Below are 22,429 nucleotides of genomic sequence, written 5' to 3'. Positions count from 1 at the left end.
TTGGCAGCTGGTGCAGTGGGATCAGAATAGGGGAGCAAATGTCAGAATATATTCATGTTTTGCCACAAGGTGCGATTCAAGGGAAAATATTATGAAAACCCTGACAAGGGCTGGTAGATCAGGGGCTTGTAATGGTTGTCATTCAGCCCTTTTGGTGTTTCTAAATGATAGTCAAAGAAAAATGAGGCAGCCTGGTGTTTTTGTGATAGAGGGGATAATTTTATATATTTTTTTTCAGAACAAGTGGCAATTCAGTAGTGCAAAGATAACTGAGGGCCGGCAAATGAACAGTGTGCCCTAATGCTTTCCACGGGTTTAGAATAATAATAAATAAAAGCTGAGGAAACTGAATGGATTTCCCAGTGAGTATGACTGTGTCTCAACATGACTGAAATGGTGAAAGGACAAAGCATGTGAAAATCTTTCCTGTAAACCACAGCAATGATGAATCTCCAGGGCTAATCTCTGGGATCTGATTTTAGAGGAGGATTGTCTTAACTGACACACCTTTAAATAGGAAAATAAAAAGGTCCCAGTTACTGCTGGGCAAAATGTTTATCACAATCACACACTTTGCACTGGAATTTACCTGGCTTTGAATCTGCAGGACTTCTTTTAAGCTAGACCATGGAAAAAATATTGCACAAAATATATCCCTCTCTTAAATTGAAAACCCACTGTGATCCAAGAGGCAACACACTGGAGTGAGGGGTCAGGAAACGTTGGCTCTATTCCAGTCTCTATCATTATTCTGCTGTGTGATCTTGGGCAATTCACTTCCCGTCTGTCCCCCCTGCCACCCTTTGTCTGCCTTGGCAATGTAGGTTATAAGCTGTTTGGGCCTGGGACCCTCTCTTATGTCTGTTTGCTGCTTAGCACAATGGGACCTGGGCTTAGTTGTAGCTGCAAATAATAAATTATAGTCTAAGCTATGTGTACCTGAGATGGCACTCGGCCTGCTTCTAGTGGTGGTGAGGTTAACTAGAACTTTAGGAGCCTGCTACAGCCTTTGGTAATACAGCTGTGTCTTTTAGCTTAGGCATTAGAAGCTCATGCATTAAGATCCAGAGATCCCAGGTTTGATCCCTGCTGCCAGCGACCCACCTAGGAGCACTGGTGTTACAATAATAATTGTGCAAGAACTCACACTTGTGAATTTAATTGATTGTATTGATTGTATTGTAATGGCCTGTATTTATTTAATTAACCCAGCCTTTGGGGTATTCTACCTGTTTTCTAATTTCCAATTTCTGTAGTCTGAAATTCAGTTTCAACTGTTACTGTCTGGGAAAACGGAGATGACATGGGACTTCCGTTGACTTCACTGCAGTTATGGGGATTCAGCAATTCTGAATATCAGTCCCTAGATATCTCAAGTTTGGCACCCACAATTAATGAACACTTCGGAAAATTTAGGCTCAGATACCTTCCCGTAGCAGGAGCATAAGCAGGAAGCAGGCCCTCGGGTTCAGGTGCATAAATAGGAGGGTTTTGTTTGAAGGACAAATTCAGATAGTATGCTTTCTAATCCAGAATAAAGCCAAACTGAACTCTTCTTCTGTCTTTGTTTTTCACTTCTGATTAAATAATTTCCATGCAAAGTTCATCTTACTATATCCACCAACTCAGTTTCAAAAGATGAAAACGGGGGCTGTTATTAGTTTGGTTTGACAGCAGAAAGTTTTGCTAGAAGAACAACTAAATTAGATTTACTTTCAGACTAATCTAGCCTAGTTTTCACTAAGGTTGGTATAACACCCATAACTTTTCCAGGTAGTAAAACCCCTGCTTTGAACTTTAGCATCTGTTGGTAAGGGGCTGACATTTTATCTTCTTGTGGGGGGAAAAAAAACAGGTCAGCTCTTTCACTAGAAGTGGCGCCTGTGTAAATACAAATCTAAGTTGGAGCAAGGGAATATTTTTTTTCCTAATTTATGGTGAGACCTAAGTCTTGTAATGTCCTTAAGACTTGATTTAATGCAAGCACAGTCTCTGACTTTGACTTTCCAGTTATTGGCCATTCATCAAGAGTATGGATGAAATTTGATCTCTTCTTTTCTCAGGTGGGCCACTGCTCCTGTCACACACTTGACACAAATTCAGAGTTTTTCAGGCCAAAAGGGAGAATTTTCTACTAATTTCCCCTCTTCTCTTCAAACTCTCAGAAGTTTTCTATGTGAAGGTGTAAGTAGGCATAAATGCCTTTTATTCTAGTTATTCTCCAGTTGGACCAGATAAAAAACTTGCTGAACCACAAAGATCTTGAACTTTTCATGTTTGCCAAGACTCACGCATTGCTGAATTGATTAGGAGAAAAAATTGAAGCAAGGAAATACCATGAGAAAAACTGTGGGATTGAACCAGAATAATGGTTTCCAGTGTCTTTTTTTTCTGAGATGTTCCGGGTCATACTTTTAAATATATTTTGAGTTGACTCATGCCCAGTTTTTTGGGTAAAAAGTGAAGAGTGTACTGGCAGTTACCTTGCATGTAAGATCCAGAAGTACCCACTGATATAAAGTGATTTCCTGCCATGGTGTCAGAATGTGACTGCTCTTGCCAATGGAATGAATCATTAACAAACCAGCAACCATATGTCAGAATGACAATAGTCCAATTTGATTTCTCTTGATGGTGCTCAGACTGTGATGCTAGAATGTTCTAGCTAAGCCTAATTGAGACCCTTGGCTGGAAGGGATAAATGGTGCCTAACCTTCTCCTGTCTTTTTTAGAGGAGTAAGGTGCTTAACTGCCATTTATGTCTTTTGCAAAATCTTCCCCCTAAATGTACAGGATAATGTGTTAGATCCTAGACATGAGTTATGTTTAAAACAATACAGTAACAAAAATCAGCTATGCGTGATGCATGAACCACATTCATTTAGGAGACCTGGCAAACAGCCAATGAGAATTTCCTGAAAAAGTCTAATGCATCACGTTCTTTCTTGATGTGTAAAGGTAACTCTGACAAAACTCCTTCAAAGGAAGCAAAGCCAGACAACCAGCTGGCTCACCTTCACCAGCTTGTTAATAACAAACAACAGGGTGGCTAGATAAATATAGCCAAGCAAATGATGGGCTAGAATGACTCTTGCTGCAGAGGGAGTGTTAAATATCCCCATTGCAGAATTTCTGTTGCCAGTCATCCTCTGCCAGAATCTATGCCAGATTCTTTCCTCAGTGTTCGACGTTATTGGAGTTCTTTGATTTATGCTAATTTAGTGTATTGGTCCAAAATAAAACCAAAAAACGAAACTTCCATCTTCTGATTTGCCAGGTTACACATGGAGCACATACTTAAATTTTCCTGTTCCATTACTTCAAGGTCCAATTTAGTTGTTTAGTGTTTGCAAGTTGCAAAAACTTCTTGTGTGGGTCAGGTTGCTCACATCTGTCTTTTCAGGACTGGGCACAGAGGAGTGTAAAGGACCCAGCTTTAAAATTTGTGGCAAGAATTATTCTTTATGGCTATGCATGATGCATAAACCACATTCATTTAGGAGACCTGGCAAATAGCCAATGAGGATTTCCTGAAAAAGTCTAATGCATCACGTTCTTTCTTGATGTGTAAAGGCAACTCTGACAAAACTCCTTCAAAGGAAGCAAAGCCAGACAACCAGCTGGCTCACCTGCTCCGGGTCAGCAAAACATTTAAGCTTATGCTTAACTTCGTACACGAGTCACTATCTTAGCTGCTATTTAGCAAAACACTTAAGCACGAGCTGCTCTCTTGTTGAAGTCAATGGGATGGAAATATGTGCTTAAAATTAAGCATATCCTTAAGTGCTTTGCTGAATCAAGTCCTTTAATACCATGCTGCTTATTGCTCATGGTTCCATTGCCCTATAGATCTGGGGCAACAATTTCAAAAGTGGCTAAGTGATTTAGGAGTATAAGGGTAACATTTTAAAATGTGGTGAGCATCTTGATTTTCAGTGAGACTTAGGCTCCGAAGTCACTTTTGAAAATGGGACTCGGCTGCTTAGTGACTTAGGTGCTTTTGCAAATCTTACCCCTGATATTTTTTCTATGACTACTTGTTCTATTATTTGAATAGGCAGAGACGTTAGGGAGATGGCATGGGAATTGCCAAGATGGTCTTGATTTTTTTTCTCCATGTTTGTTTGAAAACCAGTAGTGTATTTATTTCTCCATTTCATCCCAGTTGTTGATTATTTTCAAAATTGTTTTCAGAGGTAGAGGACATTTTGCTACCTAATTCTGTTAATGCTGTAAAAGAGTAACATCCAGAACACCTGGTCTACTTGTGCTCATATTTTTCAAATATTCTTTCTGCCACACTTTGTCAACTTTTAATGTTTTTACAGGGTCTTTTATCCTTATTTACTATATGGACAAGTGAAGGGTACATTTTGCTTCCTCTCGTGTTCAACAATCTAGTGGAAACGATTTGGTGCATATGGGCCCAATTCTGCAAGCTGTGAGTGCAAATGCTCTCAGGATCAAGCCCTATATGCAAATACAAATGTGGCAGAACTTCTTTGTAATGATGGCATCTTCTGCCTCCACATGTCAATAACTAATACATCAACATTTCCTTTGCATGAGAAAAATCTTATAGGTTGACATTCTCAAAGTGCTTTTCAAACCCAAATTAACCCCTACTAGCATCCCCTTTAAGTAGACTATTAGAATACATGTTTTAAATATGCGTAAACTGTGGCACAGAGAAATGGAATAACTAGCTCAAGGTTAAACAGTAAGATAGTGGCAAAATTGGGAACAGAACCCAGCTGTTCTGGCTTCACTTGCCCTTTTTAATGTCTAGACAACACTGGCTTTTTTTATTTAGTAAGTATTTCTAGTTTGTTTCAGAAATAAGACTCATTTCTAACTTGTTTCAGAAATAATACATAATCCAAATCCCATTGACTTGAGTGGGCTTTGGCTCAGTCCTACAGTTAACCTACAAATTCCATCTTTGCATGTCTTAATATTACATTTATTTCCTTTCCCCCCCCATATAATATCAACTTGAAATCCTCACAAAAGACTCCCCATGTGTGTGCTTTGTATTAAAAAAAAAAAAAAGAAAAGAAAAGAGAAAAAGGAAAGGATAACCTCTTTATTTTATTCTATTATAGATTTGTCCCCATTAAATGTGAACAGAAAAAAAAGTTCACTTTATTCAATAAAACTACAAAGCAGGAATTATCAGCTAAGTCACAGTGTTATGCTATGTAGTTAAAATTTTGTAGTAAGACTAAGAGAGATCTGTGCACAGATGGCACAGCCTGATCCTGCCATATAAAAGAAACAACAAACCCTCATTCAGTTTTATGGAGTGTCTGCCCACAGAACTTACATGCTGTAAGACAGCCCTGCATCATGTTCACTCATTTACATCATGGTTACCAGTCTGTAACATTTCATACCCACTTCGCATTGTGCAAATGATTAGAGAGGATGTCGGACAAAAGGAAAATCTGATCCTTTGACACAACCAGGTTAAAGCACCGAGGATAAAATTGTCAGAAGCGCCTGAGGGTATGGTTCTATCTACACTAGCACTTTTGTCCGTATCTTATGTTGCTCAGGGGTGTGGAAAAATACCCCTCTGAGCAATGTAAGTTACACCCATAGAACAGCGCTCTGTTGTCAGGGAGCGGCTACATGGGAGATCTTATAGCGGCGCAGCTGCGTTGATACAGCTACGTCACTATAAGGTCTCTAACGTAGACGTGGCCTATGTCTACACAGTGTTTTGGAGCCCGCAGAAGTGAGCCTCCCACCCCAGTTGACAGAGTTTGGCTGGCAGGGCTCACGGTAGCATTCTAAAAATAGCTCTGTAGACAGGGCTTTGAAGTTGCAGCTTGGGCTGAAGCTTGGACTCTGGAGACCAGGGAGACAAGTGGGCTTCAGAGCCAGAGATCCAGCCTGGGCTCCAAAATACTGTGCAGATGTGCGTGACAGGTGACTTGGGAACCTAAATCTCATGTTCTAAAGTAACTTAAGCAGTCAGGAGCCTGAATGTAATCTTCTCAAAATCACGTAAGTGATGTCAGAGTGCAGCAAATGGGTGTTCCATTTTGTGAAGGCTTTCCAGGTTTTGAAATTTGACTTTGTTCTGAATGGAGAGAACCCCAAAATTTCAAAATGGTCTATGAAGAAAAATTTCAAAAACGTTTTCGTTTCAGTCATTCAAAATGTTTTGCTGTAATTTTGATTTTGAATTTTTTTTAAATGAAAAATCATTGATGGGAGTGAGGCAGCTAAGCAATTTGAAAATATCAGTAGGCACCGATCTGCAGCTTTAGGTGCCTAGTACTTTTGAAAACCTGACCCTTAGGAATCAAAAGATAATATGGCTTATTCCTTGTTTTTTTCTTCACCCGTAATAGGTAAGGGGCATGTTACTGTTAAAGTATCCAATTGTCAAAGGTACGACACGGGATCAGATTCTGTTCGCACTGAAATCAATGGCAAAAACCATTACTAGCTTAGTGGACCAACATATCCACTTTAATGCAGTTGGTAAATTGTACATGTACCCAAGTCCCATCAGCTGTAGTACTGGTTGGGATGAAACAATTGAGAAATTGTTTTCTGGAAGTTTCCTAACTGTAAAATTAAAATTCAATTTCCAGAAAATATTTGTAGGAAATGATGGATTTATTTCTGTATGCCTGTAAGATATTTTCCTTCATTTGTTACCAGCTATAATAATTAAATAGTGCATAGCTAAATTTGTCCTGCTATATCAACTATGTAATTTATTCACATCCTATCCTGATGTATTATATAGTGTGATTATATACTGTTAATTATGTACCGCTCCAGTGATGACTGGATTCAGTTGTTGAAATGATTGTCTCTCTATAGTACAGACAGCAAGAGTTCTATAATAGTAATTTGAGTAAGAGCTGCAAGGACCATGATTCGATTAGGTTATGGCCTGATCCTGAGAAGACATCCCTTCTCGTTGAGGACAGGCATTATATTAATGATAGCTATTACCATTGTACGTTATTATTGTACCAAATCTCAAGGATGTTGCTGCCAAGTTGTAACATGTTATTAGTACTGAATCACTTAAAAATATGTAGAATGGATATAGGAATTTTGCTCCCTCTTTCACAGTGCTGACCCCAGCAGCGGTTTGCAATTACAAACTTCCCAAAAAGCCTTCTCATCATGTCCAATTCCTGAGGCAGATTTATTGCATTTCAGTTTCTCTACTTTCTGATTCAATTAAAACATTTTGCACTCGGGTATTGTATGGCGAGGGCTCTGATCATAGACACTTAATTGTCATGTGATCTGCTTATAAATAAACTATGATAAACTCTTGTTTGTGAGATGCATTATTTAGAAGCCGAGACTAGTGGATACTTAGTAGTGGAAATATTAACAGATAAGTACATAACACATATAAAAACATTGCGATTAAAAATGTAATAAAGCCAAGATGCAGATCTGCCATGAAATGACACTTAATTGCGCATATCTGAATTCCTGGTTGCACAAAAATTGGAAATTGCAGTCAGAAATGTATCTTTATGAGGTCACACAATTTGGGTCCCAATTCTCTCAGTCCCTATATCAGCAAAACTCCTATTGATCTCAAACATTCTCATGTGTTTTGGCAGTTAATGTGGAACAAGAGATCTACTTTTAATGGATACAATTTCGCAATACGTCCACAAGTGTTGTTACAGCTAGAGTGACTTCCTTAAAATGCAACGCAAACAAAGAACATTATAGTTACAGAGCCAAATTAATCTTTCACGTACTTCACTGTAAATACCATGTTGGTGGAGCTACACTGGATTTACATCAGGGTAAATAAAAGCATAATCTGCTTGACAGATTGATTTGACACTATTTATGAGGCAAAACCAATATGAAAACATGGGGGGCGGGAATGGGTTTTTGCCTGCGTGTGATACCAAAATCAGCTTCTTAATCTACAAACATGTTTCAAATTGGTGTTCTCGTATTACTTTGGTCTGATATTCAGCCTACCTATAAAGTTCAAATTTCCCTAAATTTCTTGGCAGTTCAGATCTGGGTTTCTGACTCACCTCGTTATGGAGAGAAAGGTGAGACATGATGTTCAGATCTAGATTTGCATGTGGATCTGGATCCAGATCATATAATCAAAGTTCAGGGATGTTGTGTCCTGGGCTTTGATTTAGGCCCATGCTTGATTGTGGCACATTTTGCTTCTAGGCCTGGCAGGAACCAAAAAGTTTAGGGGCATGAGAAAATGGTGTCGGGAAGGAGTAATAAAATAACGCATTAAACTCATTCAAACTGTAAAAAGTTAGAGTTTAGATAGGAGTTTTCTGGCTAGTTCTTGTTTTATCAGAACTGGTTTGCTCTGACAAAATAGTTACATTAGAGCATCACACTACTTAGATGCAAACATATAACTGACACAGTCCCTAAATTCTGCTTGTGAGCTTTTCATCTACAGTGGAATTGCTCTGGGGGAAAAAAGAAGAGTTGTTTCTTTGTGGTGGATTTGGCAATGGTGCATCATTCTTTGGTACAAGCCTGTCTTAGTAGATCTTAAAATGGTACTTACACACAGCTCTAGAATTAGAGAGTGAAACAATTTATTTGCAGCTCCAGTCATTTGACTGTGTCTGAAAGTTCTAGGGATCTGTCAACTTCTAGAGCCAAAGTTATTTTCAACAGAGATGAAGGCTCTTAGACACTATGATAATACAAATAATAAATCATAATAATGGGTAATATTTCCCTTTGTATACAGTGGTTGAAAGGAAGAGAGACAGACATTTGCTGCAATGGCAACAAAAGCAGCTATAATGGGGTTGCATCTGTCCTTTCTACCCTCAGTAACTAAAGCCACTTAAATACTCATTATCAATAAGACTTTCCTTCTAGAAATTCACCAGTATTGACCTTTTTTCCCTTCTCATCTGGTGAAGATCAACCCAGATAATCAATTTTATGTCATTTTTATTTAAGTTTCTGTTTCACTGGTCAGCGTTTCTGATTCTCCATCAATCTCTGTTTTCACTCTAACTCTTGCTGCTGATTCTGCCTCTCACTGCTTATGCAAAGAGAAGCAGCTGTGATACTGTGGCAGTGGGAGAAAGAGTGACTTGGGTGATGTTGGTTACTCACTGATGGCCTTATTAGTTTTTGGTGGTACACGTTGCAGAGTGCGGGATGAGTCCAGGTGAAGAATGAACATTGGAACTGCTGGAATTTTTTGTCGGCACTTCTTTAGGGCTCTGTGCTTCCCTATGTTGGAGTAATCTGCAGAGCAGAGAGGTTGCATTGAACTTTAATTAATGGAGTTCCCTCTTAGCCATTCTGAGAGGTCATGTGTGTAGGGATAGAGATGAAAGGGTTTGGGGAAGGAAATGTGCCCCTGATGGAAGATGCTGTAGGTTCTACCCTCTAAACCTATAGTTCTCTTTAGATGTCAGGGGATCCCCTGAGGAAAGGGGCATCTGGGAGGATGCTCCTTGTCTCTGTTCTGCCCTTTGCCTCCCCAGCTCCTCCCATACCCTGTAAACATGTCTCTTGCAGCTGCCATGCTTCCATGGGGCAGCCCTGAACCATGTCATATGATATGAGCCAAGAAATAAAGATCTTATGTGTATCACACCCTGAACCAACTCTAAAGGGGATTCCACACACAAATGAAGCCAGTGTGCAGTGGTGTTCCTCCTGAGGTAGTACCCAGAGAAGCCTAGTTAGTCTGTACTCTTCCACCCAACCCATACCTTCGATCATTGTAGGTCTAGAACCCTTTGGAGTCCCAAAAAGGGGCTTCTGAAGGGCAGTGGGAAAGGAGAAGCGTCCACAGTACAGATACAGAAAACCAGGATAGCCTCCCCTCTACTCACGAATATATGGTGCCTCTTTTTTTCCCCCCCTGTAAGGCAGTATCTTCTTGTTAACAATACTACAGTAAGTGACTCAATGTGGCATGCTGTTAAAGTACATGAGATCATTTTGGTTATTCCTTGATCCTTGCAGATTTCAACTTAATTTGTTTTGATGTGAGCCATAATTGCAATTTTTCATGTTGTGCTACAGTGCAAGTAGATGTAATGGTATCTCTTGTGAAAAGTGGGCTGAATGCATAGTGGGGGTAACCCTACTGACTTTAGCTGTTTATTTCAGGGCTAAACTTGGGCCAATGTGCCTTTAGAAAAGTTGGTTGATGGGCTGAGTAGTGTTTAATGTAACAAAAGATTTGCCATTTGTTTTGTATTTAAAGATCACTTTAAAAGTTACATAGAAAAATCCTTAATAGAAAATTAATACTTTAAATAAACAAACAAATTGGTTAAGCACATTCAGAGACATGAAAGAAATGCTATGGCCTTTTCCTCATAGGGATTAAGATTTGGTAATTGCTTTTTTTTTGTATCTTACACATTGATGCCGAAACAAAAGCTGGACACCACTTAATGTTTTCTTTTCTTTTTGTGAAAGATGAACTTGAAAGTGAATCAAGAATATGCCAAGTTTTATTAATGATGAAAATAAAAATGTTATTTAAAAAGAGATTTTAATTGAATACAGACTCATTAGTGTGGAAAACATAAAAGATACCATCCGATAAAGAAAATGTTTCAAGGCTTATAGTATTTTTCATAAAGGGCTTAAATAAAACTCAGAATATCAAGTAACTAAGCATAGGCTCTAAGAAGTTAAATAATGCAATACTATCAATCCCATTTTATAAATACCCAGTGTTAGTATTGGACTGCGGGAAATATTCATACATCTGAAGAAGAATTCCTCACTGCACCCCACTGGCACTTGATACTCACAAATTCTTTACCATCTATAATTAATTAAGATAAAATTAGTGCAGTTTCTGTTTAAATTGTCCATCATTTTCTCCTCTTGTGAAGAGCTTGAGGATGTTCTGCTGCATAATCTAAGAAAGAAGTCCATGAGGTTTTAAGGTTCTCCAGCTTGTTCTGAAATGGAGTCCAGTGCTCCATTTCCCATTTCCACCATGTGCCATGTACTCCATTATAAGAGGGGCAGAGACTCAGCACAAATAATAAAAAAAATAACAGCACTATACCAAATGAGCTGTATATGAAATTAAGAAGAATCAGAATTGACCTTTATGGGTCTCTGAAGAGTTTAAAATTTGCCTACTGTAGAAATTCCTACAGACTCTTCCATAGGTGGCCACTTGCAAAACTTTGGAAGGGCTCCATCTTAACCTGCTTAGCGAGATAACCATTAGGGCTGTCAAGCAATTAAAAAGATTAATTGCGATTAATCATGCTGTTAAACAATAATAGAATACTATTTATGTAAATATTTTTGGATGTTTTCCACATTTTCAAGTATATTGATTTCAATTACAACACGGAATACGAAGTGTACAGTGCTCACTTTATATTTATTTTTTATTATAAATATTTGCACTGTAAAAATAAAATAGTATTTTTCAGTTCACTTAATACAAGTACTATAGTGCAATCTCTTATCATGAGAGTTGAACTTACAACTGTAGAATTATGTAAAAAAATAACTGCATTCAAAAATAAAATAGTGTAAAACTTTAGAGCCTACAAGTCCCCTTAGTCCTACTTCTTGTTCAGCCAATAGCTCAGACAAACAAGTTTATTTACATTTGCAGGAGATAATGCTGCCCGCTTCTTGTTCTGAAGGTGAGAACAGGCGTTCACATGCCATGGTTGTAGCCGGCATTGCAAGATATTTAGTTGCCAGATGCGCCAAGGATTCATATGTCCCTTCATGCTTCAACCACCATTCCAGAGGACATGCGTCCATGCTGATGATGGGTTCTGCTCAATAACAATCTAAAGCAGTACAGACCAATGCATGTTTAGTTTCATCATCTGTATCAGATGCCACCAGCAGAAGGTTGATTTTCTTTTTTGGTGGTTTGGGTTCTATGGTTTCTGCATCAGAGTGTTGTTCTTTTAAGATTTCTGAAAGCATGCTCCACACCTTATCCCACTCAGATTTTGGAAGGCACTTCAGATTCTTAAATCTTCGGTCGAGTGATGTAGCTATCTTTAGAAATGTCACACTGGTACCTACTTTGTGTTTTGTCAAATCTGCAGTGAAATTCTTAAAATGAACATGGGTTCATTTTAGACTGCTATAACGTGAAATGTATGGCAGAATGTGGGTAAAACACAGAGCAGGAGACATACAATTCTCCCCTAAGGAGTTCAATCACAAATTTGATTAACACATTACCTTTTTTTAATGAGCATCATCAGCATGGAAGCATGTCCTTTAGAAAGGTGACCAAAGCGTGAAGGGGCATACGAATGTTCAGCATGTCTGGCACATAAATACTTTGCAATACTGGCTACAAAAGTGCCATGTGAACATCTGTTCTCACTTTCATGTGACATCGTAAATAAGGAGCGGGCAGTATTATCTCCCATAAATGTAAACAAACTTGTTTCTCTTAGCGATTAGCTGAACAAGAAGTAGGACTGAATGGACTTGTAGGCTCTAAAGTTTTACATTGTTTTGTTTTTGAGTGCAGTTATGTAACAAAAAAAATCTGTACTTGTATGATCAAGAGATTGTACTATGATACTTGTATGAGCTGAATTGAAAAATACAAGTACTATAGTACAATCTCTTATCATGAGATAAGATTTCTTTTGTTTATCATTTTTACAGTGCAAATATTTTTTTAAAAATAAAGTGAGTACTGCACACTTTGTATTCTGGGTTGCAATTGAAATCAATATATTTGTAAATTTAGAAAAACATTCAAAATATTCAATAAATTTCACTTGGTATTCGATTGTTTAACCGTTTAAAACTGTGATTAATCATGATTAATTTTTTAATCTCAATTTATTTTTAGTTAATTGCATGAGTTAACTGTGATTTAATCAACAGCCCTAATAGCAATGTACTGTGTAACTTCCAAGCACTGGCAGAAAGTAAGTTCATTTACACATAGGAAGAAAGATTTTTTTTCTTACTTTTCATAGTTTCCAAAAAATGCGATGCAATAAAAATTTTTTGATTTAAGATGTTAAATAGGTGATAAAATATCATCTAATATAGGTCTATATTTTAAAGCTACCAATAAAAAATAATTATACTGAGGGCAGAGTATATAAAAGTCTGATTAAAAGTGGGGCCTTTTCATAAATTTAATGACTCAGCTGTTGATATGATTCATAGGATTTTGTAGCATGCTGAAACAATTTAACTCTATGTGTTCAAGGAAAGAGAAGCTAGATGTTTAAGGACATTTTCAAATTAGACATGGGTGTTAACTGGAACTTCAAATTTGAACACTCTAAATTTTAGGGGAGCCAAACAATGTCTGGATCTGAAAGTTCCCGTGTCCTTGTTTGTGAATAAGGGCAAAATTCCCTAGCAAGCTGAATGCTAAGTTTTGTCAGCAATCTGTCAGGAACCCAGAGGTTTGGAGATGCTTTCAATGGAACGGGACGTCTTTAGCTTGGCTAGTTCTTCAAAGCTTTCCTCCCTACTGACCAGCAGCACTTTGGTTTTACCCAGTCTTATTTTAAGCCATGTGCTCTTCATCAAGAAGCCAATATTTTGAAGATATTGAGTTGTCCTTATGATGTCAGGATAACGGTGTCATCCGTGTTTTGTTAGCAGTAGAGCCCATGTTGTCTCACTGTCTCTATATGTGGTTTTACGTACATAGTAAAGAGGATGAGGGGAGAACAGCATATACCTCAATGAGACACTATCCATGGGAGCTATGTGAATAAGATTTTTTTTTTTTTGGTTTAATGGCAATGCTAAAAAATAGGAAAAAATAATTTAGGGTCAAATGGAAAATGGCATTTTCTGCAATTTTCAGCTAATTGAAAAGTTTAAGGCAATTTTGTTTGGGTTGAACAACATTTTTTGTTTTGACAAACTTGAAATCTTCTGTGTTGATTTTGACCATTTAAAAAACATTTCTGATTTTTAAAGAAAATTAAAGGAAATTTTGAAATAAAATGTCATTTTGAAAGAAGAAAATTGAAACGTGTTTACAAAATGTCAAAACCAAACATTACTTTATGAGCCAGGCTCCCCAAGTGGACTACACCTCCCTTGACGTTCCATGGCCAGAGACTCCCAAGATGCACCATGGTGGCTCAAGAAGAGGGGAGACTATGGTGCATCATGAGATACATAGTCTTGCCCCTAGAGGAGAATGGGGTTATGAAGTGCTTGAACTACAACTCATATGAAACACCATGGCAACATTTCTGAATTGAAGATTTCAGCTAAAAGTTTTCAGCTGAAAATTCTTAGTTTTAGACTTTTCACTAAAAAGTCAAATTTTTCAGAATAAGGTTGGAGGGTGTATGTAGGAATTTTCCAACTAGCTCTCATATATAGGTAGCTTTGGACAAATAACAACAAACTTGACCACCCTACCCCATGCTGAAAAACTATGTAAGGTTTAAACCCTGCAGCTTGAAGGACAGGGACCAAAACCAATACATATTAAAATGGTAAGGCAGAAGAAACACCTCTGTAATCTAGTTTGATGGCTCTTCTTAGAAAACAGGGATTTTTAAAGGTCATTGTATTTGGATGAAAATAATGGGACCGTATGCTAACTACAGCTTACAATGAGTGAGTGAGGAAATAATAGCTGGACTGAGGAAAGGATAAAAAAATCATAAGCGTGGTGAGATTGAAAATTAAAAAAAATCATTAGGCCAAATTTTCCTCCTTTACATTCATTCTTCCTCCTGAAGTGATGGAGGCACTAATTTACAATAAGCAAGAGGGGAATGTGGCCTATTTTATTTAACTTTGCAAACAAAATTTAACTCAGAGGGAAGCTTCAGTTTATTTTAGGTCATGTTATTACTGTAAGTGGAAATCTCTCTAGATTACTCACCTTAAACAACTCTGACAGAGGAAGATATGTTTTTCACTTACCTGCCCGTTGTTGCAAAAATATTAGTCATTTTGGATTAAAGAACTGAATGTGTGATTGATTCAGTTATGTTTCTTATATAAATATTTTATTTATTTCATTCAGTTCCTGCATGTATTTTTAATGGCATCACTATGAAATAGCTAGTCAAGAATGACTTAATTTGGAAATGAAAGTTAAAGGGGTTTAAATAGAGGAGGGCTGGAAAGTGTGGTGTGTTCAGATCTGAAGTCGGTTCAAGCTAGGCTTTGGGGGTAAGAAGGCAAATTGAGGTTGAGGTTTGGGTTTGGATTCAATGGCACCTGAATCTAGTTAGTTGTTATGATGAAACTGAAAACCCAACTGGTGGAAAGCAGTGTAATCAGCTGATCCCATGAGATTTCCATCCGTTCGGGATTAAATCTTGAAGCTGGGTAAATTTTGTGAGATTTTGACTACATTCAAGTAAGAACTAGAAAATAGGGTCCTTGAGATTGTGAATGTGATCTAGAACCTTTCAGGTGTGTTTTGAAATTGAGAGGGGTTTGGATTTGGCCTATCTGTAATATAAAATCAGGTATGCACACATTGTTGGATTTTCTCACAGTTTTATGGCAGTATGCACTTACGTTACTCCTTCCTGCCAAAGATCTCAGGTTAATTCCTATTTTAACAAAGCATTTAAGCATTTTCTGAAGTCCTAGTGACTTGATGATAAACTTAAGTATGTGCTGAACAGTAAAATTTTCAAAGTCCGCTTTTCAGAGAAACCGAAATCTAACTAAGCCCTGCTTTACACTTGGGGGGGGGGGGGGAATCGATCTAAGTTACGCAACTTCAGCTACGTGAATAACCTAGCTGAAGTAGACGTACTTAGATCGACTTACCGTGGTGACTTCACAGGAGTTGACGGAAGAGCGCTCGGGGGTCAATTTATCGCTTCAAGACTAGATGCAATAAATCGATCCCTGCTGGATCAGTTGCTGCCCGCCGATCTGGCGGGTAGCGAAGACATACCCTGAGAGTCGATGAGATTTAGGCTCTTAAGTCACTTAAGTGCTTTTGAAAAATTTACCCCACGTGATTTGCTGAATCAAGTCATTTAAAAGTAAACCTGACTTAAAGCTTACAGAACTTGGAAAGTTATAATTTTATTTATTCTTCCAAGTGGATTTTAGGTTTTGGTTCAAAACAAATCTAAACATCTATTAATATTTGGATAAGGAGACTCAAGAGTTGAGCCGAACAATGTTTTTCAAGTTAAACTTTTTGGGGGTGAAAAGTGCAGATCAGTGACATCAAAATGTGTGCAAATGTGTTAGTTTCATGGAATTTTTCAGTTAGAAAAAAATTCTGAAAAATTTGAAATGTTTTGTTTGGACATTTTTCAAAATGAAATGTTTTTCTTCCAAAATTTCCTTTTATTTTAAAATATTCAAAAACATTTACTGTGTCAAACACAAAACGAAATGAAACTATCTTTTTGATTTTGTCAAAACAAAACGTTGTTTGACTTAAAACAAATTATTTTTTTATTTGCCAAAAATTTTCCTTTTCAATGTGACCTGAAATGATTTTTTTTTTCAGTTTTTCAAAATTGCTAATGAATCATAAAAGTAGGTATTCACTCGGCTCTACACAAGAGACCTCAAGCAGAACTCTGGGTTACAAAATGCCTCTGTTCCTACTACAGTGTGTTTCTTCCATGTCTCTACAGTTGGATCCCTTCACCCAGCTTCTTCCCTTTTGCCTCCGACTCCCCCATTCTCCTCTGGAAACTTTTAAAGAGGCACTGTATGGTCCAGGTACCTTCCTTTGCAGGCAATTCTAGCATAACCTGGTGCAGGATACATCTCAGGCATCTTCATATGCAAGGGGCCCAACTGCTCTCCAAAATAAATCAGAGTACCACACTTACCCAATGTGGTTTGTAAATGGGACTAAATGACCCACAGGCTCATCGGTGTTGCTAAAAGATTCCACACTTGGGCCCAGGAGTCTTAAGTAAAGCATCAGTCAGATCCGAAGGAGAGGAATTCTACAAGGAATCTGTAAATGTGACTATGGTTGTGGTTTCTGAAAGGATAAAGGCAGGTGGGAGTGTGGGGGTAAAGGGCAGGAACCAAGGTGAGAGGAAAGACCTATATGGATTATGAAATTAGGTTGAAGTTCAGAGGTTCCACCTAACAGCCACACGTAGAAAATATTCACTTGTATGCACAATCACATAGAAAGAGAGACTTCCAGCAGCATTTTCTTCTCTGTTCCTTTCTATCAGTATGCATGTCAGGCTACACCAGCACAGATATTGGTCACCCAAACAGATGTTCTCTGATAAATTACCAGATTTGTTTTGAGGTTTTTACTGGATACATTCGCTTATCTGATATTTGTATTGCAGTGGGATTTCCTTTGTCCTGTCTTGTTATTTCAATTTATATTATTTTCTGATCATTTCTATTCTTTTTCATTGCTTGGTAGAGTAGTCTTTTTTCTCATTGCTGGAAAACAATTCATTTTAAGACTTGATCCTGTTGTCTGATATAAAGGATCAAATTAAAATCAGCTACTCTGGGGAAGTTAAGGCCCAGATCCAAACTTTGTGGCTCAGATGCATAGATTTTGTCCTCATTTACTACTGTGTAAATCTGAGTAATTCCACTGTAAATAACTTGTTAGTCATTACATTTCTGTTCCTGACTCTGTCTGCTACACTCATGCATCAGGTTTCTAGAGCAAACACTCATGATTATGATCACAATGTCAGATCCCACTAATAGTCTGCAGTATTTCCTGAAATTTTGCTATTTCTGTGAGTATCCTGGCTGTATGCTTGTTAGCATATTACCAGAAAGTAAACAAAAAGGAGACACAAAAGCAGTCAAAGCTAATTTGTTCAAAGAGTGGGAGGTTTGGTGTTTTTAATCATGATACATATTTTGCCATATTTTCCAAGTTTTAGTACTAATATTTTATACTGAAAGATTGTGTTGTGGGGTCAAAGTACAGGTAGATACAGGAGTTAATATCAGAAATTGGGCTAGGCTGGGTAGTTGAGTTCCAGATAGGAGCCTAAACTTCCCTAAGATATATAGGTTAGATGATATCATCATGGGTGTGTACGAGATTCTGCTTTGAGTTATACTGGTATGAATCTGGGTTAACTCTGCTGATTGCAATATGTTTTAAGCCTGATTCTCCATTCTATCACATCAGATTTTGAAAGTGTGCAGTAGAGGGCCATATTCTGCTCTTGTTTACCTTGGTGAAAATTTGGTGCAACTCCATTGACTGCAGCAAAGTGTTGGCGAACAAGCTCTAGACCAAGAATTACCCACAGGAATTATTTGACATATAATTTTGAATAACCAGTACATTTGAGAAAATCATTATCTATTCATCCACAGCTAAAACAAAAGAGAGAAAGTGTTTGCATTTATTAAGGAAAGTATTCATTACCAATTATTTGCTCAGCTATAATCACTGAGTACAGTATATATGATTTATTGTATTCTGTGAGTAAAATTATGTTAGAAATCTTTATCTTTAATGAACAGCAAAAAATTGTCTTCTGTTGAATATTCCTAATGATATTGCAGTATCCTTATCTCCTGGCTTTAATCTATGTATTTCTCCTAGTTTTTTGACCAGTGCTGATACCAATTTCTATGTACATTAAACGGATATTATTTAGCTCATTACAAATTTAGGATTCTGGTCCACCTACCGTAGCCCTCTAGAGCTGCTGACTCATTCCAGTTAGTTATCACAGTGCAGCATTAACTCTGGAGTTGTTACAGAGACCTTCCAACCTACCGTGGTTTGAGCATTGGCATTGGCCTGCTAAACCTAGGGTTGTGAGTTCAATCCTTGAGGGGGCCATCCCTTAGGGATCTGGGGCAAAAATTGGGGATTGGTCCTGCTTTGAGCAGGGGGTTGGACTAGATGATATCCTGAGGTCCCTTCCAACCCTGATATTCTATGATTCTATGACTTTGCTGACTGCAACTTTGTCTTTTTCAGCTGAGTCTTCCAGCATAATTGTTCTTGAATGTATGCAGTCAGCTGAGGCTAGAATTTGGTCTTAAATGATTTTTTGATGGGATCTAAATTTAAATAGATTTTTTTTTATTGCAAATTTTTGTAGGTCCAAAGTATTTGTGTACTTAATTAGCCTTCTGGCGTGGGCCTCATGCTGCCAAAATAAATAAATCGAAACAATCAGATTTCTACTATTAAATAGTTCTCATCCACATTTTCTTTCCAGAATTTAAACAGACAACAACACAAATTCAAGGAGACAACACAGGTTCCAACTAGGAAACCCAAAGACATGATATGGCATGTTTGCAAAGCAATTCTGAAAGCTGGAGACCAGAGAGTAGCAGGTGAAATCTCAGGCAGGCTTGAAATAAATCAGGAGCAAATCAGACTAGTTTAATGAAGTACGAGAGGATGAAGCAGTGTTTATCAACTTAATCATCAGATAATGAACTGTCTGATTCACAGTCACAAGGAGATGAAACATCGTTACAGAGAACTATGTCAAGTGAGGAGCAAGAGGAATTTGAAGCCAAGAATGATGAAAGCAGAGCCTTACCATTAAGATGAGGGACAGAAACTGACACAAACTCAGACGATAATCAAACCAGAGAGCCTAATTTTAGTAATGTGAATCATTTTAGGCTATTTGCTTCAATGCACTGCTTACCCAGGGTTGCTGCTTTACAAGTAAGTCTTAGCCAGATAATGAAGGGAAGGGCACTCCTTGTATATTAAATTCTTAGGGTGAAATCCTTGTTGCCTCGAAACCAATGGCCAGACTTAGCAGGGGTCATATCCTGCTTTACCAGTGACTTCTTGTGTACCAGGATTTCACCCTTGGATTTTTTTTTAATATGGAGATATACCTCTCTCATAGAGCCTAAGCTGGTGAAAGTAAGCTTAGGAGGTTTTCATGCAGGTCCCCACATCTGTACCCTAGAGTTCAGAGTGGGGAAGGAACCTTGACAGTGACAGAAAAGAGGTGTGGCTGCACTTGGAGATTGACAGTAAGGGCCAGCTATGCATGCCTACAGGAGGCTTGTTGGGGTGAGGGGGTTTGCACATTTGTAAGCTTGTCTTGTGAATATGGTTGGAGCCTGGATGGACATACCATTAAGATAAGAGGTAAGACTGTTAGCATTGCTTGACGTATCTTAACTTTGCATTTCTGTACTTTAAAACACTTTTAAAAAGTGGGTCCTTAACTTTAACTTCATAGCTCTTTTAAGGTTTCCTTCTCCATTGAGTTATTGTTTCGAAAATCACATGCAACTTTAACGCCATCTTAACAGTGTTTTCTCTTAAGGAAACTTCTAATGTGGGGCTTAATTTTGGCCCAGGCATAGCTCCATATCGGGATGATGTGAGGTCACTTCACTTCAGCTGGAGTTCTGGAAGGCATTGTGCCTTAGGTGTAGTACCCCCTGGAGCTTCTGGGGTACCACTCTCTTTTAAAGGGTGCAGTGTATGCACCCCTTTAAGCTTGGCCAAACCTTCTTGTGTGTGTTTGTGCGCAAGGGAGTGAACTTGCCAGGGCCATTGGGCAGGTGGCAGGGAGTGCAAAGGTGTGTTGTTGTGCTCTCTTCTTCTATGGGGGCACAAAATGGAATGGACTCTTTGACTCCTTCCCACAAGCTCCTCTTCTGTGCAAGGGTGGGTACAGCCTGGCCCGTTGTCTCTGACCACTGAGAGCAATTGACAGAAGATCATTTGACAGCTTCATGTGAATTTATGTACTGTCCCTGAGTGTGGATTCCATTGAACCTCTCTCTCACCACCATCTGTTGGGAGTGCTATGCATATCTTCTCCTTAGTCATGGAAAATTTTATTCCACAGAAAGCAATTAAAATCTCTGCAAAGCACAATGGCATTGGTTACGGAAAACAAATGCTTAATCTAATTTGTATTAAACTATAGAATTTATTTTTCTAATAAACATACTCTGCATTAATATGATGTATGACTTTTATAGTGCTACCTACCTTTAGAAACGTCATTTAATTAATCAAAGACCTCCTATTTCTTGTTTCCTGCTGCATTATTTACCTCCTTGGCTTAGGGTATATCACCACAATTATTTACTTCTTTAATTAGCTTTGAATAATTAATTTGTGCTGCTGCTTCTTCTCTTTCTTTGGGTGGAGTAACTTACTGCATGTGCTTTTGAGGGAGCTTAGTAGTCATATTCCACTGCATTTTTCTTGACATCTGTTGCCAAGATCTTCTGGTGCTGTAAGACTCCTTTGTGCATAGAATGGATGTAGCAGATCTTATGCCACCCCTCTCATAAGTGCTGGGAGAGGGAGCAACTCTAGAGTAAACTAAGTATGAACAGGGCTTCCCCATGCTGATGCAAGTTAGCTCATTCTTCAGGCCAGTCCAATCTGGGCTTGGAGAATGACCTCATGCTTGGAGGCATGGAGATGATGAGAGAGCATCATCAGTTTTTGAAAGAAAAATCCCTTTTTTTCAAAGGGTTAGATAGACCTTCCATAAGAGTTCAGACCAGCCAGCTGACGGGAGCCCAGCATGGACAATGCTGCTATGTTTAATGTGAACAGACTCCATTTTATTGCAACACATAGTAGGCAGAAAGGCTTCCCTATTATCTTCTCAGACCTCCCAGGTCTTTCCCTTAGTGACAGTGACAAACCTCCCCTCTGAAGAACTGTGCTAGCCATGATGTACATATAGTCTATAGCTCAGAGGGAAAGCTGTGGACAAAGAGACATCTGGGTACAGAGTCAGCATTTGAGGGCACAGAAACCAATCTCCTTGAAAATGTCAAAATAGTTGGGCCAGCATCTCCGAACCAAATTTGAAAGTATCATGACATAATCCTGCACTTTTAATGATGACATAAATACTATTATCCCTTATATTACATATCACCTGCAAAAACACTTTCTCCTCTTAACGCACCTCATTCCAAAGTAGTACACAAATAATACAAGCAACTACTGTTGAACTGAACGTTATTAAAATTCATACATAACTTGCTGCTGTTCATCTTTAGGGAAAGCGATCTGATTAGTTCCCCTGGCACAGTGCTTGGAAACCAGTTGATTGCACCTGGAGTTAGTAGATTGGCTGATGTTGGTGATATCTTGGTATAAGCCAGCAGCTAGATAGCCTAGAGGTTATTTTATTTTTATATTTTTTTGAATAATAAGAAATGCATAACTTCTATTAGTAACATCCTCTCATATTGCTCCCATTTTTATATATTTAAGCTGAATTTTAAAAGCCACCTAACGGGGATTTAGATGCCTGACTCCCATTAATTTTAATGGCAAATACCTTTAAGCAGAGTTGAACATCTCAACCTTATGGGTTGGGTTCTATTTTTTTTTAACATAACATATTTAATACAATTAACCTGTAGGGCAGGAATTCCCCAGAGAAGTTTAAGGATAAATTGAAACTCCTGTTAGTGTGGTATTGGTTTATTTCAACATTCCTGACTTGATTCAAGATCACAGCTCGCAGTCAGAGATGGTACATGCAATAAG

Source organism: Lepidochelys olivacea (genome assembly GCF_965140295.1).
Source record: "Lepidochelys olivacea isolate rLepOli2 genome assembly, chromosome: 14".
Classification (NCBI taxonomy): domain Eukaryota; kingdom Metazoa; phylum Chordata; order Testudines; family Cheloniidae; genus Lepidochelys; species Lepidochelys olivacea.
The sequence above is the reverse complement of the archived record's forward strand: the minus strand, read 5'-3'. Positions refer to the sequence as shown.